The sequence below is a fragment of the Silene latifolia genome, chromosome 1, assembly GCF_048544455.1.
Source record: "Silene latifolia isolate original U9 population chromosome 1, ASM4854445v1, whole genome shotgun sequence".
NCBI lineage: Eukaryota > Viridiplantae > Streptophyta > Magnoliopsida > Caryophyllales > Caryophyllaceae > Silene > Silene latifolia.
In genome coordinates this window covers 130,334,746-130,352,068 of record NC_133526.1, presented here as the reverse complement: position 1 = coordinate 130,352,068, position 17,323 = coordinate 130,334,746, and positions in this window count along the sequence as shown.

Here is a 17,323-nt window from a genome sequence, read left to right as displayed (position 1 = left end):
CTTATCAATTTACAGAAATTGAGTCTTGGGATCACTTGTATCTTTCTTGAGGGAGATCAATTATGCAAGTGCGAGAGTCTACATGTTTAAAATGAATTTTAAAATAGACTTAAATCACCTCGATGAGTTGCTTATTTCGTTTTTGTTTTTCTTTCTTTTTCAAAGTGTAGATCACGTATTTTAAATCGCTAAACAACAAATGCTGGTTCTCCCGATAACCCAATGCCAAGTGCCACATTGGACCGCGAGTCCGGCGGATCTTCATGAATCGGATGAATCGGTCTACTCGATCGAAGAATGATGGATCCAACTTCGCGGACTGGGAGGCGGCATTACGGAATGCTGCCGCTGCTGACGGGAAGCTCAAATATCTATTAGAGCCCATCCCGGCAAACCCAGGTCCCACGGCTAGAGCTGCTGAAGTCACCAAGTTTAATGATTTCTGTATGGAAGCGGGTGCGATTAAAAACGTACTCATTTTTGCAATGGAACCCAATTTGCAGAAGCGCTTCATAGCCCATGGTGCAAACAAGATTTTCACCACGCTCACTAAGGAATTCTCGAAAGCATCGAGAATCGTGACCTATGAGCATACCACTCGCTTCTTTGATGCGAGACTCGTAAGGGCCAACCGGTTAGCCCACACATTCTCAAAGCATGATTGAGAATGTCGAGAAACCGGAGACCTTTAATCGTAACATCAGCGAGAACATTGTTATCGACCGCATACTTCACTCACTCCACGATGGTTATTCGCAATTTAGAGCGAATTACTATATGAATGATTTGAAGAAGACTCCCCATGAACTGCACTCCCTCCTCGTACAGACCGAGAAGGACATGAAAGTCAGTGGGAGCATGAAACAGGATGTTCTCGTTGTGTCAAATAAAGGAAAGGGTAAGGGCAAAGCTCAGGCACACCTAGCAAGAGGTAAGGCGAAGTTCAAGAAGTCGGGCTCGGGTAAGAGTGGTCCTGGTGAGTCGAGTAACTCATCAGGCGCGACAAAGAGCAAGAAAGATAACATGGAATGCCATCACCGCCACATGATGGGCATTGGAGACGCACATGTCCTGTTTATCATGAGGACTTAAAAGCAGGTCGTGTTAAACCTGTTGGTATGTCTTCTTCTTCTACTTTTATTCATATGATTGAGATTAACCACGCAATTTACGGAACTTGGGTACTTGACACCGGTTGTGGTTCTCATCGTGTAATCATGTGCGGGGGCTCCGAAACATCGAACCCCTCGTAAAGGGTGAGGTGGACTGCGTGTTGGGAATGGAGCAAGAGTATTTGCCATCTCCAAGGGGACATATGTGATCCAGCTTCCTAGCGGATTTGAGTTGTCTTTATATGACTGCTATTATGTTCCTAGTCTTTCGAAAAACATTATTTCGGTTCCGCACTTGATAAACTTGGTTTTTCATTTGTAATAGAAAATAATACTTGCATTTTCTCATTACACGATATGATTTATGGCAAGGCAGTCTCCATGAACGGAATTTATGTTTTAGATCAGACCACCGAAATATTACACGTAATGAATAAAAAGTTAAAGGTTGGTGACAAAGATCAAACGTATCTATGGCACTGCCGTATGGGACACATTAATGAGAAACGCCAGAAAAACAGCTCATCAAACATGGAGCTATCTCGGCCTTTGATTTTCAATCATTTGGCACGTGTGAATCATGTCTCATCGGTAAGATGACTCGGATTTCCTTCAAAGGTGTTGGAATGCGCTGCGACCTATTAGGGCTCATACACACGGATGTATGTGGTCCTATGTCAATCACCGCACGAGAAGGCTATAGGTATTTCATCACTTTCACGGACGATTTGAGTAGATATGGCTATGTCTACTTAATGAAGCACAAAAGTGAATCCTTTGAGAAATTCAAGGAATACGAAAATAGGGTACAGAACCTATTAGGTAGAAAGATAAAAACACTGCGTTCGGATCGTGGTGGCGAGTATCTTTCTCACGAGTTTGATCAACACCTAAAGGACTGTGAGATTGCCCTACAGTTAACTCCACCTGGAACACCTCAGTTGAATGGTGTGTCCGAACGGAGAAATCGAACGCTACTTGATATGGTTCGATCCATGATGAGTCACACGGTTTTACCTGATTCATTATGGGGTTTTGCTCTTTTGTCAGCCGCTCTAATACTTAACCGAAGTCCGTCTAAAGCTGTTGACAAGACTCCATATGAACTATGGAAGGGAACGGTCCCTAACTTGTCCTTTATACGGGTTTGGGGCTGCGAGGCTTATGTCAAGTGGAGACACGAGGATAAGCTCGGCCCGCGATCGGTCAAGACATACTTTATAGGTTATCCTAAAGGAACACGTGGTCATTACTTCTATTCGCCAAAAGAACAACGCGTTTTTGTTGCGGCTAGTGCGACATTCTTAGAGAAGGAATTTCTCGAGAATGCAAAGAGTGATAGAACCTTCGACCTGTCGGAGATTCCAGAACCAAATACCGAGCAACTATTGGAGGAACCTATTCCTTCAATCCCGACTGCGGTTAACATTAACATTCTGAGGAACCTAGGAGGTCGGGAAGAGTCTCTATTCCTCCAGACAGATACATTGGTATGGTCGAGGGACATGACATAGATGACATTCTACTCTTAACGAGTAGTGAACCCGCAACCTATAAAGGTGCCATGACCAGTTCTGACTCAAAGCTATGGCTTGAGGCCATGCAATCCGAGATGGACTCCATGTATGAGAACAACGTGTGGGATCTTGTTGACTTACCGGCTAAGGTTCGTCCCCTTCAATGCAAATGGCTTTACAAGATAAAGCATTCGTGGAAGGTCGCAAGATATCTACAAAGCACGACTAGTTGCTAAAGGTTTCACCCAAGTGCCAGGTTTGCACTACGATGAGATTTTTGCACCCGTAGTCATGCTACGTTCCATTCGGATTATCTTAGCGATCACCGCTTTTCATGACTATGAAATTTGGCAAATGGACGTGAAAACCGCCTTCTTAAACGGCTTTTTGGAGGAAGAGTTGTACATGGTACAACCCGAAGGTTTCATTGATCCAAAGACATCCTAAGAAAGTGTGCAAACTTAAGCGTTCCATTTATGGACTTAAGCAAGCATCAAGGAGTTGGAATCATCGCTTCGACCAAGTGATAAAAGAAAATGGATTTACTCGATCGGTCGAGGAACCATGTTTATATATCAAGTCGAGTGGGAGCAAGATTGTCTTCCTAATATTGTATGTTGACGACATACTCCGGATTGGGAATGACATACCTCTCTTAACTTCGGTGAAAGTATGGTTGAAAAACCATTTCCGGATGAAAGATCCGGGGAGGCACAAAGAATTCTAGGCATCCGTATCTATCGAGATAGATCACGACGGATGTTATCTCTCGATCAGAGTCTTACATAGACAAAGTCCTAGAGAGATTCAAGATGACTAACTCCAAGAAGGGGTTCCTTCCTATGGCTCCAGGGGTGCATTTGAGCCGAGTCTCGGGCACCAGAGACACCGGAAGAGAAAGAGCGCATGACACGGATTCCTTATGCTTCGGCTATAGGATCAATCATGTATGCCATGATATGCACACGTCCGGACGTGGCATATGCATTGAGTATGACAAGTCGATTCCAACAAAGATCCAGGTGAACCACATTGGCTGGTGTCAAGAACATTCTTAAGTACCTACGGAGGACTAAAGATTGGGCATTGACTTATGGAGGCTCTCAAACGCTATGCGCAACCTAAGGTTCGCAGATGCTAGCTTCCAAACGGATCGAGATGACTCGAAATCTCGGTCTGGATTCGTTTTTACTCTCAATGGCGCCGCGATCAGTGGAAGAGTTCGAAACAAACTGTTACATACAGATTCTACGACCGAGTCCGAGTACTATGCCGCGTACGAAGCTACAAAGGAAGCGATATGGATGCGTCAGTTCTTACATGGTCTATCTGTAGTGCCTAGTTCGAATGACCCGATCACCATCTATTGCGACAATAGTGGTGCCATCTTCCAAGCTAAGGAGCCAAAGTCTAGCAACAAGTCTAGACATGTACAACGGAAAGCTCATCTAATCCGGGATTACGTGGAGCAAAAGGAAGTAGTGATAGAAAAGATTGCTACAGATGATAACATAGCAGATCCTCTCACTAAAGCATTACGACAAGATAAGCATGAAGGGCACGTTAATTCCATGGGAATCAAACGTGTTCCTGAGTTGTAGTACTCTTTTATGGATTAGATTCATTCTCTTTTGTACTCTATACGACATCATCGTTTTGATATTTTATATATATATTTTGTTTTTCATGTGGAATTGTACGACAATTTTTGAACACCACAAAGTGAACTGAACGAACATTATATATTTTCAGTCCTTAATTGCCCATATGAGCTGATAACCGGTTGACTGACCAATCACAAATGCGATTTATACGGATATTTCGTAGGACACTATTGTGACATCGACGTGGAGTCCTAAATGTTTTCTAACATTCGTTGCCCGGTCGTGGATAGGACTTCCATGGTGATCCTAAGAGTCGATTCTTTTGACTATCGACTGTCTCTTGAGACTAAGGCAGATTTTGGGTGACTTTGGTTTCTTTCTCACGGTCATCCGTAACAGGGGGCCAAGTAGATTTTTTTCGGGTCATTTCATCGTGCTTAGATCGGAAGGAGTTCGAGTTGAAGGAAATATTCAGCCTTTATCGGGTACTCGATATTTCTCAGGGCCACTCGAGGAGTCAGAATCGAAATGCATGGCCATGCTCGAATACGGATTCGTTTTATCAGTTAAGTTACTCTCTAGTCGGGGAAACCACTCTAGATACAGATCGATTGTAAAATACGACCTTTGTGGATCCAGATCTGCAAATTGTTTTACATTGAGTGGGAGAAATTTTAAATGAATATGAGAATCGGTTATCGCACATACACTTGTACGGACAAGTGGGAGTTTGTTGGAGCTTGTGTCCTCCGTTAGTGCGGATAACGTCATTGCACATACACTTGTACGGACAAGTGGGAGCTTGTTGGGGTTGGTGTCCTTAACAATTAGTGCAAGGACTTATAAACCTCTAAAAGGATCAAAGGGCATACTTTGGTATTATTATCAGTTGATCCACGTTTATCAATAACGGTTGGCTTGCTAGATAAGTTTGACGTTATTGTCATACAGATGGCGGTGATCAACTGGTCCCTAAAAGTCACACCTATAGGATACGTTCGAGAGATGTGACGGTATGAAAATACTGTCATGTAGATGCCAAAATTGACTAACCAGTTAGTCCGAGTTATTTGACTAGTAATTAGTCAAATATGTGATGTTGAGATATTATATTTAATACGGATTAAATATCATGGGCTAAGGCGAATTAACCAGTTAATTCGTAAAATTAAATATAAGCGTTTTATATTTAATTAAATGTATATTGAATATAATTATACAATACTTGTTTTTCGGACACGTATTGATAATTCAACTAACCCGTATTATTAGCGATGCCTTAAATTCCGATAACCGATAACAGATTTATGATCGACCGTGTCATATACATTTAGGATTTCGGGTCGTACCATGAGTTAAAAATTAGAGAAAGTGGAAAGCCCACTCTCCCCATTCATAGCTCACGGCCGAACCATACAAAGAGGAGGGCTCTCCTCTTTGTAACCTAATTATCATTTGCCAAAAGAAATTAGGGTTTCGAGAACATTGCCTCTCGAAATTCGGATCTCTCATCCAGTGAAAAACTCACAACAAGTTCTCCCAATATTGCAAGGCAATCGGAGAACACGTTCTAGCACAAGGGCATATCTCGGACAAGTCTTGGGTGCAACAATTAGGAGGGAATCTCGTTTGATTCCTGTTCTTTACGCCGTGCATCAAAGGACCCGAGGTTATTTCTTGTTCCTTATCGTTTCTATTGTATTTATGTTTTATGACAATAATCACATGATTAAATTTACGTTATAGTCCTAAATTTAAAGGGTAGTATACGGATATTAACCCACAGAGGTTAGCCCGAATCTTCCTCTTCTTGATCTCCCTCCAGCCTCGTACCAAGGCACCGAAGGCTCCCCGCTCGATGATAGCCTTCTCCTCCTCCGACAGCTTCCCCAAGTCGTCTATCATCGTCGTATAACCAGAGAAGGACCTCATATTCCCAGCCTCATGCGTCAATTCAAAAGAAAGCTTTCTTTAGCATAAAGTGTGTAAGAAATAAATAAATAATGGAATGACATGCTGAAGGCTTACCATGCTCCTCGCCGTCCTATACGACAGGTGGCTCTCCGCCGCCGAAATGAGATGTCTACCATCCCATTAATCGGCCCACTCAGGCGCTACTGCGAGCTGACGGCAGCCTCGTCCTACATTGGCCCTCCGCGGGGCCTCCTTCTCTAAATTCTCCTCCATCTCTTGGGTCGCTCCCGTTGCGGTGGAAGAGTCAACGTCAGTGTCCATGGGGCCTCTCCGCGATGTAGAAGGAATATCCTCTGCAAAAATCGAAGAAACAAAGCGATGCTAAACACATTTTCAAGCATTTTCAAGCGTTTTAAAAATGCCCTTTCTGTAGATACCTCATTTCTGCACCTCCCGCAAACCACCCGGTGATGATTGGGCCGCATGTTTGGTACGCGGAATGATTTGTGACAGTTCGTAAGATTATCGTCAAGTGATTGCTCAAATATTAATTTCTACCTCTTAGTTGTCATCTACGTCCCGATAAGGTCGTTTTGACAGTAATTAGAGTACATTCGGAGTCCGGGCCTAAAACCGTCTCCATTTACTGATAACCGTTAAAACCCGAGTCAGAATGTTCTGGAATGTTCCGGATATTTCTATTCCATATTTCACAAATTTTATCTTTTAGTAAGTAAATTCCCGTAATATTCATATAAGATATTAAGGAAATCGAATTATTTCCGTCCTACCATAACTCAAACACGGAAATCTTTCTTCTGCAGGAGGAAACCACTTGGGAATAGATGCGGCGGTCTTTGCGCCTCTTCCAAGAGACGCGATGGTCGCCGCGCCTCTTCCCGTGCCCTTTTCGCATGTTTCTCGTATCTTTTTCATATCTTTCCGAGATTCACTTCCAAAGAGTCTCCGAAACCCTAATTCCTTCACGTGATTAGTATAAATAGGAGCCTTCGCTCCTCATATTTCTCACGCGAGTGTCCGCCCTTCTCTTCTCCCTTTGCATTCTAGACTTTGTTCTTACTTTTGGCGTCTACGTGCTTGAACTTTCGACCACGTAAGCTCGGATCCTTCTGAGTACCAGCCTCCCCGTTTGCATGACCGACCAATTTGACCAACTACATAATAATCAACTTAATTAACTTAATCGTTTTCCTCTTGCGAGGGTACTTTCTTTGCATTCGCGTCGAGCATCACTAATCGATATCTTAGTTCTTCTCGTTTCGTCAACATGTAAGTCTGAGGGTGTAATCTCTCTTTTATTTATTGTATTTTAATTATTGTATTATCAATTGTAAGATTTATGTCGAAAACACCATTAAAACCGATTTCTAAAACCGTGCTTTAAAACTCTTTTTTACGGATTTCCGGTAGACAGACGTCGAGAAAAGACGCAGCAACTACTGCGCCTGTTCGAAGGAGCGCAGTACCTGCTGCGCCTCTTCGTGAGGCTGCCGCAGTTCCTGCTTCTTTTCTTCTTCCTCCGTCCTCTGTAAATTCGTTTGTTATTTGATTCATGTTTTCTTTTGTTTATTTCGTTGATTCTTCATCATCAGAGTATATAATCCACATGTATATCACTAATCATCATCATTATCATGCTTTAATCATCACAAATCCGACTTAAATCCCGAGTAATCCAATATTTGCGGGTTTTCGTCATTAAATTCAATTCCGGGGTGTAGAGATTCAATTTGTTCATATTGAGTTTCTGGGATTCGTCTTTGATATAGTTTTCATCTGTTTATTCGTATGTTCGTCGCATATTTGTCATTAATCCATTGTATCTAACGTAGTTAATTGATTTAATTCGTAGGACTCATTAATATTTTTTCACTTCTATCATTATTCCATCATGTAATAATCCGTTTGCATCCGTCTCATTCATGTTTTACTGTTTTTATGACCTATTCGTATGTTAAATAACATGTTAATCACTTTCATCCGATTAAATAATTTAATTGATCATTAAAATCACCAATTGACATTAACGGCTTGCAATTACGGCTTCACAGCCAGAACTGAGCCAAGGAACAGATGCAGCGTCTGCTGCGCCTATTCCAAAGGACGCAGCTCTGCTGCGCCTGTTCCTGGCTGAGTTCTGTCCCTGAACTCCGTGTTTGCCTTGACCTAGTTTATTTAGTTTACGTATAACTAACTATTATCCGTAATATCACCTTCTGATCTGTTCGTTAGTTTATTTTATTCTTTCTTTTTTATTCGTTTTCTCAAATTATCCGTTTTAAAGGTATTTTCGACATAAATCGCCTATTCTAATGTAATCATTGTAATTTTCATTATTGTAATTTATAATTATTGTATTTCTTTTATTGTTTGTTTGTTTTCACATGTAAATGAGCATTAAATCCTACTTCGACCCAATTGTATGCTAATTACGTGTCAACCGACTTAGTCTAATTCTCACATGCTAGGATTAAAACTTGGATGTTGCATTGCATGCATATAGCCGACGATATATCGAGTACGAATAACTTCCCTAATCATTAGTAGAGGCCGCTATCGAGGCGGGCGGGATTAGGTGTTCGATCAAAAGAGCTTCCTAATACGTACCCTCACCCCTTACTCCAGATATCTGTGAACACCCGTGTTCATTGGCATCCACGAGAGTCATTCTAGACATAGAATGCTAAGGGTAACGATTGCCTAGTGTTCATGTCTTTACTTTGTGTCTTGACATGACACGAGGTATTCGAACGGTTCCAGTTTCCCATAAAAATTGGTGGCGACTCCATACAAAAATGCAAACGCTTGTTTCCCAAGCGCCCCCGCTGTCCACAGTTTGGCGACTCCGCTGGGGATAATACACTTACGTGTAGCCAAAAGGGTGAAACTTGAACAAGGTTAGGGAATAGTTTGTACAAGACAATTGTCGGTTTTCATAACTCGGTCTTCCTAGACCGTTTTATTCGGCCTTCCTAGGCCCAACCCAACCCATTCGACCAATCGTCCCGTCTAAACGGTCCTAATTCTTATATGGGCCTAAGGATGGATAGCGATTGACGTCATCCATACCATGATGCTTACTCTTGTTTGTATCAAGGGCCTTCACTACTTGAGGAAATGGATTAGGAATCGGCCTTACTCTTGTTTGGCACGAGCCTCTCCACAGACTTCGGGTTTGATGGTTCGGTATGGCAACCCACCTTTTAAACCAAATCCCTTTTAAATGCACTCAGCATCCCGTTATAATGCTTGTATAAATATGTATACCTTACGTGATCACCACTTCTAAACAAAACCATGACGATTTTTCAAAAGATCAAAACCCCTTTTCAAACAAGAATTTCGAAATAAGCTCTTAATTAGCGCAAAACCCGGTCAAAACTCTGTCCGTTTATTGCGTCAAAATTCGGGCCACAAGCCCATTTCAAAACCTCACTTCGAGTCCACTCCTACAACTACACTACAGTTGACTAGGACACACATTTTCAAAAACCTTGTCTTTCTTCAAAACTCACTCAACACAAGTGGCACACACCCACTTCACGAGTCAAAACTTTTCCTCTTTTAGCAAGTGTGATAGAATGGTCGATCGTGTTTTGATTCGTCGCCGATCTCTTATCCAGTTTCCAAGATGCCCGGATCAAGTGATGAAGCAAACTTCAACCAACTCCAGAATAGTAATGATCGAATCCTAGCCGCGCTAGCCCAAATGCAATCCACTCAAGAACAAACCTATGACCGCCTTGAGCTCATCGAAGACCGTATCTATGCCGTAGAGGGAAGGTTGCCTCCTCTTGAGAGTGAAGTACTACGTAACTCCGATGATGAATCTTTCTCTTGTATTGCAAAAATGTGAAGATGTTAGCCTTGTTTTAAATTGGGAAAAGTGTCATTTCATGGTCAATGAAGGAATTGTTTTGGGTCACTTGATTTCGGAAAAGGGCATCGAGGTCGATAAAGCTAAAGTTGAGGTGATAGAGAAACTCCCACCTCCCGTGAATGTTAGAGGGGTGAGAAGTTTTCTCGGTCACGCGGGTTTTTATCGTCGTTTCATAAAAGATTTTTCGAAAATAGCAAAACCCCTCACTCAACTTTTGCTTAAAGATGCCCAATTCCAATTTACTGACGAGTGTGTTGAAGCTTTTAATAGAATCAAAGAAGCACTAATCACGGCACCAATCATTCAACCCCCGAATTGGGAGTTACCCTTCGAGATTATGTGTGATGCTAGCAACTACGCCGTTGGAGCGGTTCTTGGCCAACGGGTACGGAGAGCTCTTCATGCCATCTATTACATAAGTAAAACCCTCGACCCTTCTCAAGTAAATTATGATACAACCGAAAAGGAGCTTCTTGCCATTGTATATGCTTTGGATAAATTTCGTTCCTACTTGCTTGGATCCAAGGTGATTGTATTTTCGGATCACCGTGCTCTTCGACATCTCTTGATAAAGAAGGAGGCAAAACCAAGATTGTTGAGATGGATTTTGCTTCTTCAAGAATTTGACTTGGAAATAAGAGACAAGAAAGGAGCCGAGAATGTAGTGGCGGATCACTTGTCAAGGATCCGGTTTCATGATGAAAATGGAGAAACCCCGATCAATGACTCATTTCCCGACGATATTTTGATGGCTATTCAAACACAACTTGAAAGGCACATCACCCCATGGTTTGCCGATTATGCCAATTATATTGTTGGAAAAGTACTCCCTCCAAACTTGAACCACAACCAAAGGAAGAGATTCCTATTCGAAGTGAAGAGGTACTTTTGGGATGACCCAAACCTCTACAAGGAGTGTAGTGATGGGGTCTACCGGAGATGCATCCCTCAATGGGAAATCCAAGGAATCTTGGAAGGATGTCATTCATCACCCTACGGTGGGCACCATGGAGCAAGGAGAACCGTTGCAAAAATCCTCCAATCGGGCTTCTATTGGCCTACAATGTTCCAAGATACAAGAGAATTCATCATTCATTGTGATGCTTGTCAAAGAACGGGGAATATATCTTGGAGGAACGAAATGCCACAAAGAGGCATCCTAGAGGTAGAAATCTTCGATGTTTGGGGAATTGACTACCAAGGGCCCTTTGTGACATCCAATGGGAATAAGTACATCCTTGTGGCCGTAGATTATGTTTCAAAGTGGGTGGAGGCAATTGCCACCCCAAATGATGATGCGAAAACGGTCAGCAAGCTTTTCAAGAAGATAATTTTCCCAAGATTTGGAGTTCCTAGAGCAATCATTAGTGATGGAGGAACACATTTCCATGAGAAAAAGCTTGCATCCCTTTTGACCAAATATGGTGTTCAACATCGAACCGGCTTGGGATATCATCCTCAAACAAGCGGTCAAGTGGAAATTTCAAATAGAGAGATCAAGCAAATCCTTGAAAAAGTTGTGAACAAGACTCGGAAAGATTGGAGCACAAAGCTTGATGATGCTCTTTGGGCTTATAGGACGGCCTACAAAACTCCCATAGGAGCCTCCCCCTACAAGCTTGTATATGGAAAAGCATGTCATTTGCCAATTGAATTGGAGTACAAAGCTTATTGGGCAATCTGAGCACTCAATCTTGATCTCAAATTGAGCGGTCAAAGGAGGATGATTCAAATCCAAGAGTTGGAAGAATTCCGACTACAATCCTATGAGAATGCGAAGATTTACAAAGAAAGAACAAAATTGCTTCATGACAAAAGAATTCGACAAAAGGCCTTGCACAAGGGAGACAAAGTCCTTCTATTCAATTCCCGCAACCGACTCTTTTCGGGAAAGTTGAACTCTAGATGGATGGGTCCCTATGTGATAACCGAAGTTGGAAAATATGGAGATTTCGAACTCAAGGCGGAAGATGGAAGCAAATTCAAGGTAAATGGTCAAAGGTTGAAGCCCTACTATGAAGGAGCGTTTGTTGGAGAGGTCGAGGCTACCTACCTCGGGCCTCCTTTCCCTTGAAAGGACCCTCTAAGGGAGAGTTTGGTGGAGTCCTCCCTAAACCACCATTTGTAAATATACTAACCCTCTAACTTGTATTTATTTATTGCATTTGTTTTAATAAGTAGCATAGACTCTTTTCATGAGCGTAAGTGAGGGAGGGTCACTAATGAGTTTTTGAATGAAGGAAGGGACAAATGCCCAAGTGTGGGGATGCATCTAAAAGGAGAAGAAGTCAAAACTCGCAGCCATAATCCGTGCGGATTCCAGAGAATCCGGCCGTCTTGTCAGAATCCGGGCGTATAGGGGAGAAACCGTACGTCCAGCTACGCTGAGAAATTGAAGATTTCTGGACTGAGGTCGAATCCGAGCGTCCTGTGAAGAATCCGTACGTCTTGAGGAATCCGGCCGGATCTGAAGAAAGACGCCCGTCTTTTCACCTATGCATTTCAAGGAAAATCTCTGTACTGAAATCCGCCCGTCTTCTCAAAAAGACGACAGTCCGACCTTGAAAGAATCCGAGCGTCTTATGCTCGGGACGCCCGTCTTGTGGCGTCAAAATTTTGGGATTTTTCTCTGTGGCAAAATCCGAGCGGATTGTGAAGAATCCGCCCGTCCCGTGAAGCAAGAATCCGAGCGTCTTCACCTCGAATCCGCTCGTCTTCTCACGGCGTCTTGACCCGACTTCTTCCTAATTAAAATACCCCCCACCACACATACTTTGACACATCACTATTCCTTCCACTTACCCTATAAAACCCACCTCCTTATGACTCCCATACATATCCAAATCATTCTCTTTACCCTCAAAATTAAAAATCCCCAATTTTCTTGGGTTTCCAATTCTCAATCAACAAGGAACATCCTTAGCAATCTTCAAATCAAAAGAACCCAACAAAAGAAGCAAGAATGGCACCAAGGAGATCCTCCTTTAGAAGTGCAAGAAGACCAAGGATGGTGGGAAGTTCCTCTAACTCACATCTCAACACCATTAGAATGGAACATGTGGAGATTGTAGATCTCACAAGGCTCGATGATTTCTCGAATGTAGAATTCCTTGATGATGTGCAGCGATTGGTCTTCCACCGACTCTTAAGTAAGAATATTCTTCCCACTAAATTTCTTTATCATGCTACCTTAAGAAAGCTTGGGATTTTTCACCAAGTAGAAGCACTCTTTGAGGTTTTTGGTCTTTCAACTCTCTTTCGCATGTATGAACCAACCTATCGGTCCCTTGTGCTAGAATTCTTAAGCTTTTTAAAGATTACAACCGTAAACAAAGTGATATGCATAGAGTTTAGGTTGGAAAATGTTTCTAGGATGATGACCCTTGTCGAGTTTGCCAATGTGTTGGGACTTGATGTTTCGCCTACCCGAACATCAAAGCCCAAAAAGTATAATGTTGCACCATTGTGGAGGGCCATGACGGGCCGGGATTTCATTCTTACCAAGGAATGCCTTGCTTTTCACATCCAAAACCCGATCTTGAGGCTTACATATCGATTTCTTTCGGGTACTCTCTTCGCCCGCCGAGATCCGGCCATCGTCAACCAATTGGACCTTGTATTTATGGAATCATACCTCAACATTCAAGGGAGAGATAGGTATCACTTCAATGCACCTCTAGTTTTGCTAGAAAAGTGGGCAAGGTTTAGAAATGGGGATGATGATGGAATGAAGCACATAGTGAATGGTGGTCTCATAACTAGACTTGCAAAGCACTTTAACCCAAGGTTCAATGAGAACAATGAGTACACTCCACTTACGGGGGGAACAAGAATTAATGAAGACCTCCTTGTCGTCCAACACCATTGGATAACCCTTGAGGGAGTCGATAAGAGGATAAATTGGTTAACAAAAGGGAGCGATCCTATCTATCTCCCAATAACCGATCTACCACGGATCTCCTCAAGAAGAGGAAGCTTGTCCCCAATGCCCTCCTACCTCATCCCAAGAAAAACAAGGCAAACTCCACCACCACAAAATCCACCACCACAACAACAAGAACAACAAACTCAAAATGAGAAGATAAAAGTGCCTCCTTACCCCTTTCCCTACCAACCATATAACCATCCAAATCCCTTCATCCTCCCCCGTGACGACTTTGTCACGGGAATTTTGCAAGACTTACACTACCGTCAATATGAGACCTCCGTGGACACTTATTATGCTCTTTACCCCAAATACCATGAGATGGCTCAAAAAGGACGGATTAGTGAGGAAGGAGCTTTCCCCTCATGGGCTCAAATGGAATTGCTCTTTCCCAACTCGGAGAAGGCCAATGAAGGGGCGAATGGTCCCAAAGGGGAGGAGAGTGGCGATTCTTGTGGAGGTGATACGGTGAAGCTTGAGAGTGAGGAAGATGAATTCATGGATCCAAGTTTAAGTGATGCTTCAAAGGATATTTGGGATAGCGATATAGAGGGAGATGATGCGGATGCCTAGGAGACTACTTCATCACTAGGTGGAGCAAGCATGAGCGGCCACCTAAGTTCAAGTGAAGTTCTCTCATCTCTCCTCTTTATCTTTATTTTTCATGAAAAGAAGTTCTTGTCTTGTCTCTTTGTATTTTATTTCATTTTGATCATTGTTGGTTTAGTCCTAGCCCCATCAAAGGACTCACACCTCGGTACCATTGAGGTGTTCTTATTTTATTGTTCCCATTTGTAAAATCCAAAATGACGAATTAGTTTCATGCATAGCATAGTGTGTGCATAAACTATACCCATCCTTGGACATTAGCAATAGTGTCTTACTCGGTTTGGGGAAGTTAATGCATACGCAACGGGAGGTGATCTAAATTATCCTCTCCGTCATAACAAAAACCATGCATCATGTAGTGTAGCTTAGTATAGATTGCATTTAGTATAGAAATCATGCATCATCTTTGCATAATTTCCATCATTTTGGCCATTGAGGACAATGCCCATATTAGTGTGGGGATGGGAATTCTAACATTTAACTCTTATTCAAAAAACCCATAAAAATTGAAAAACCCAAAAACGAGTTCATTTCCTTTGTATATATTATCTTGTATATATTGTGTTTGTTTTATCCTTGTTCACATTGATTGACTACGCCACATCCGAGACATGAGGATATTGAAGACCGCATGGTATGATCTTTCCAATCTCTTTTTTCCTCTTTATGTTAATGACTATGTGGCTTTATTTTGATTGATGCGGTATAACAATGTGAATCTAGGACTTGCATTTAGATTATATGTCATATTAGTAGGTAGAATCATATGCACTAGGATGTTTATATGTTAGTTGCATCATGGCATGTAGTTTGCATGTTAGAAAAATTTTGCGAAACCGTCTACTTGGGAAGCTTGACAAGTGTATATAGGCCCTAGTAGATGCTTTTTCTTCTTAAGACTTTGCTTGTTAGAATACTTGTAAAACACCCTAGGATGTGTCATGCTAGTATCCTTTGACCCATGGATTAAGGCCGAGTCAAGAGTACCTTGTGGTGTGATAACTCCTTGGCTACCGTTTATTCCAAGGTGACCCTTGAAACCATGCACCCATACATCCATCATCCATGTTCTACCATACATTTTGTCAACAAAAGGGAATGGGCACAAAAACAAATCAATTTGAGTTCAATGAAATGAAAAATGAAAGAAAGTTTGCAAAAATGCATCAAAAGAAAAGAGGAGCAAAAATAGACTCCTAAAAGCTTCAAATATAAGCCACCCTCGTTACTAATTGGGGTGACTTTGAAAATGTTCAAAAAGAAATGCAAAAAGTTGTCAAGTATTGAAATGCCAAAAATCAAAAAGAAATGGCAAAGAAAGTGTTCTCAAATATCAAATGCCACAAGAAATTGGGGGGAAAACAAAAACAAAAGCAAACTCCCAAAAGTGAAACTCAAAATATCTATTGATCCCTTTATCCATCATATCCATTTTTGTGCATGGTAGAGAGGGGACGACCCTTCTTCTTGTCTAGGCAAGAGGGGGAATTCCGCGATCCTCCAATGTTTCTAACACCATAGGGAGTCTATTCTTGACAAAAGCATTTAACGATTGAGGACAAAGGTACCCTAGCTTGACACATTTTGGAGGTGATTTATTGGTATCCTTCTAGGCTTAGTAGTTTGAACAAATTGCATCTATGAAGGATTGTGTACCCTTGAATTGCTTCCCTTGTAGATAATTTCCGCCACTTGATGAGGGAGTGGCTATTCTTTTTGTAGATGCATCCATTTTGTGTTTTTGTGTGCTTAATGTTTGGATGTGTCGCCATTTTGGCAAGACCCACCTTGCCTTGGAAGAAGGCATCCTACCTCATAGTTGTCTTGTTGTGAGTTGAAGGGGCGGAGCGGATTGCCAGCAATCCGCCCGTCCTGCCTCTGCACAATCCGAGCGTCCCCAGCCTGAATCCGCTCGGATTCCCCCTCAACAATCCGTCCGGATTCCCCAGAATCCGCTCGGATTCCATCGCCCAAATCCGGCCGTCCCGACCTTATTCCGCCCGGATTTCTTCACAAAGACGGGTTGTCTTCTTCAAGCTACGAAAAGAGAAGCCCTTTCTCGAGAAAATACCGGGTCCTCCTTGCTCAACTTAAAAAGTGTAATTACTAGTTTAACCCTTAGTTAACCCTAATGCATCCTCCCTAATTTTCACTATAAATACCCCATTAGGCTAATTAGAGGAGCATGTTCTTCTTATCAATAATTAGTGTAGTTAATATCAATCAAATCTCTCTTTAATCTTGTAATCAAGTATTAATCAAGTTTTAATCCAAGTTTTAGTTCTTTAATCGCTCTTTTGTTCATCCTTTATTTTGGGTAATTGAAGATTATTTGGGTTATTATTGGGAGATTGGCAACCTCTCAATCTAGCATTCAAGTACTTCTATTATTCTTGCTTTATTATTGGAATCATTAGTAGGTATAATCTCTTAATCCCTTTTTAATTATTGTTAATTACTTTCATTTATTCATCATGTTTCATATTGTTAGTATGATTGACAACCTTGCTAGCATGATCAACATGATAATGAGTGAGTAGTCTCTTAGCTGGGGTTAATGGGTGATTAGGGGAAACCAACATGGGGAATGATTCATGCTTAAATTAATATGCTTTCATGTTTTATTTGCTTGCTTGTTTTGATCTCAACTCATGCACATGTTATATTTGATGAAATGCTAAGCCTATGAATCCTTGCATTTACTATCATCTCCTATCCTTTCAATGAGACTTGTAAGACAT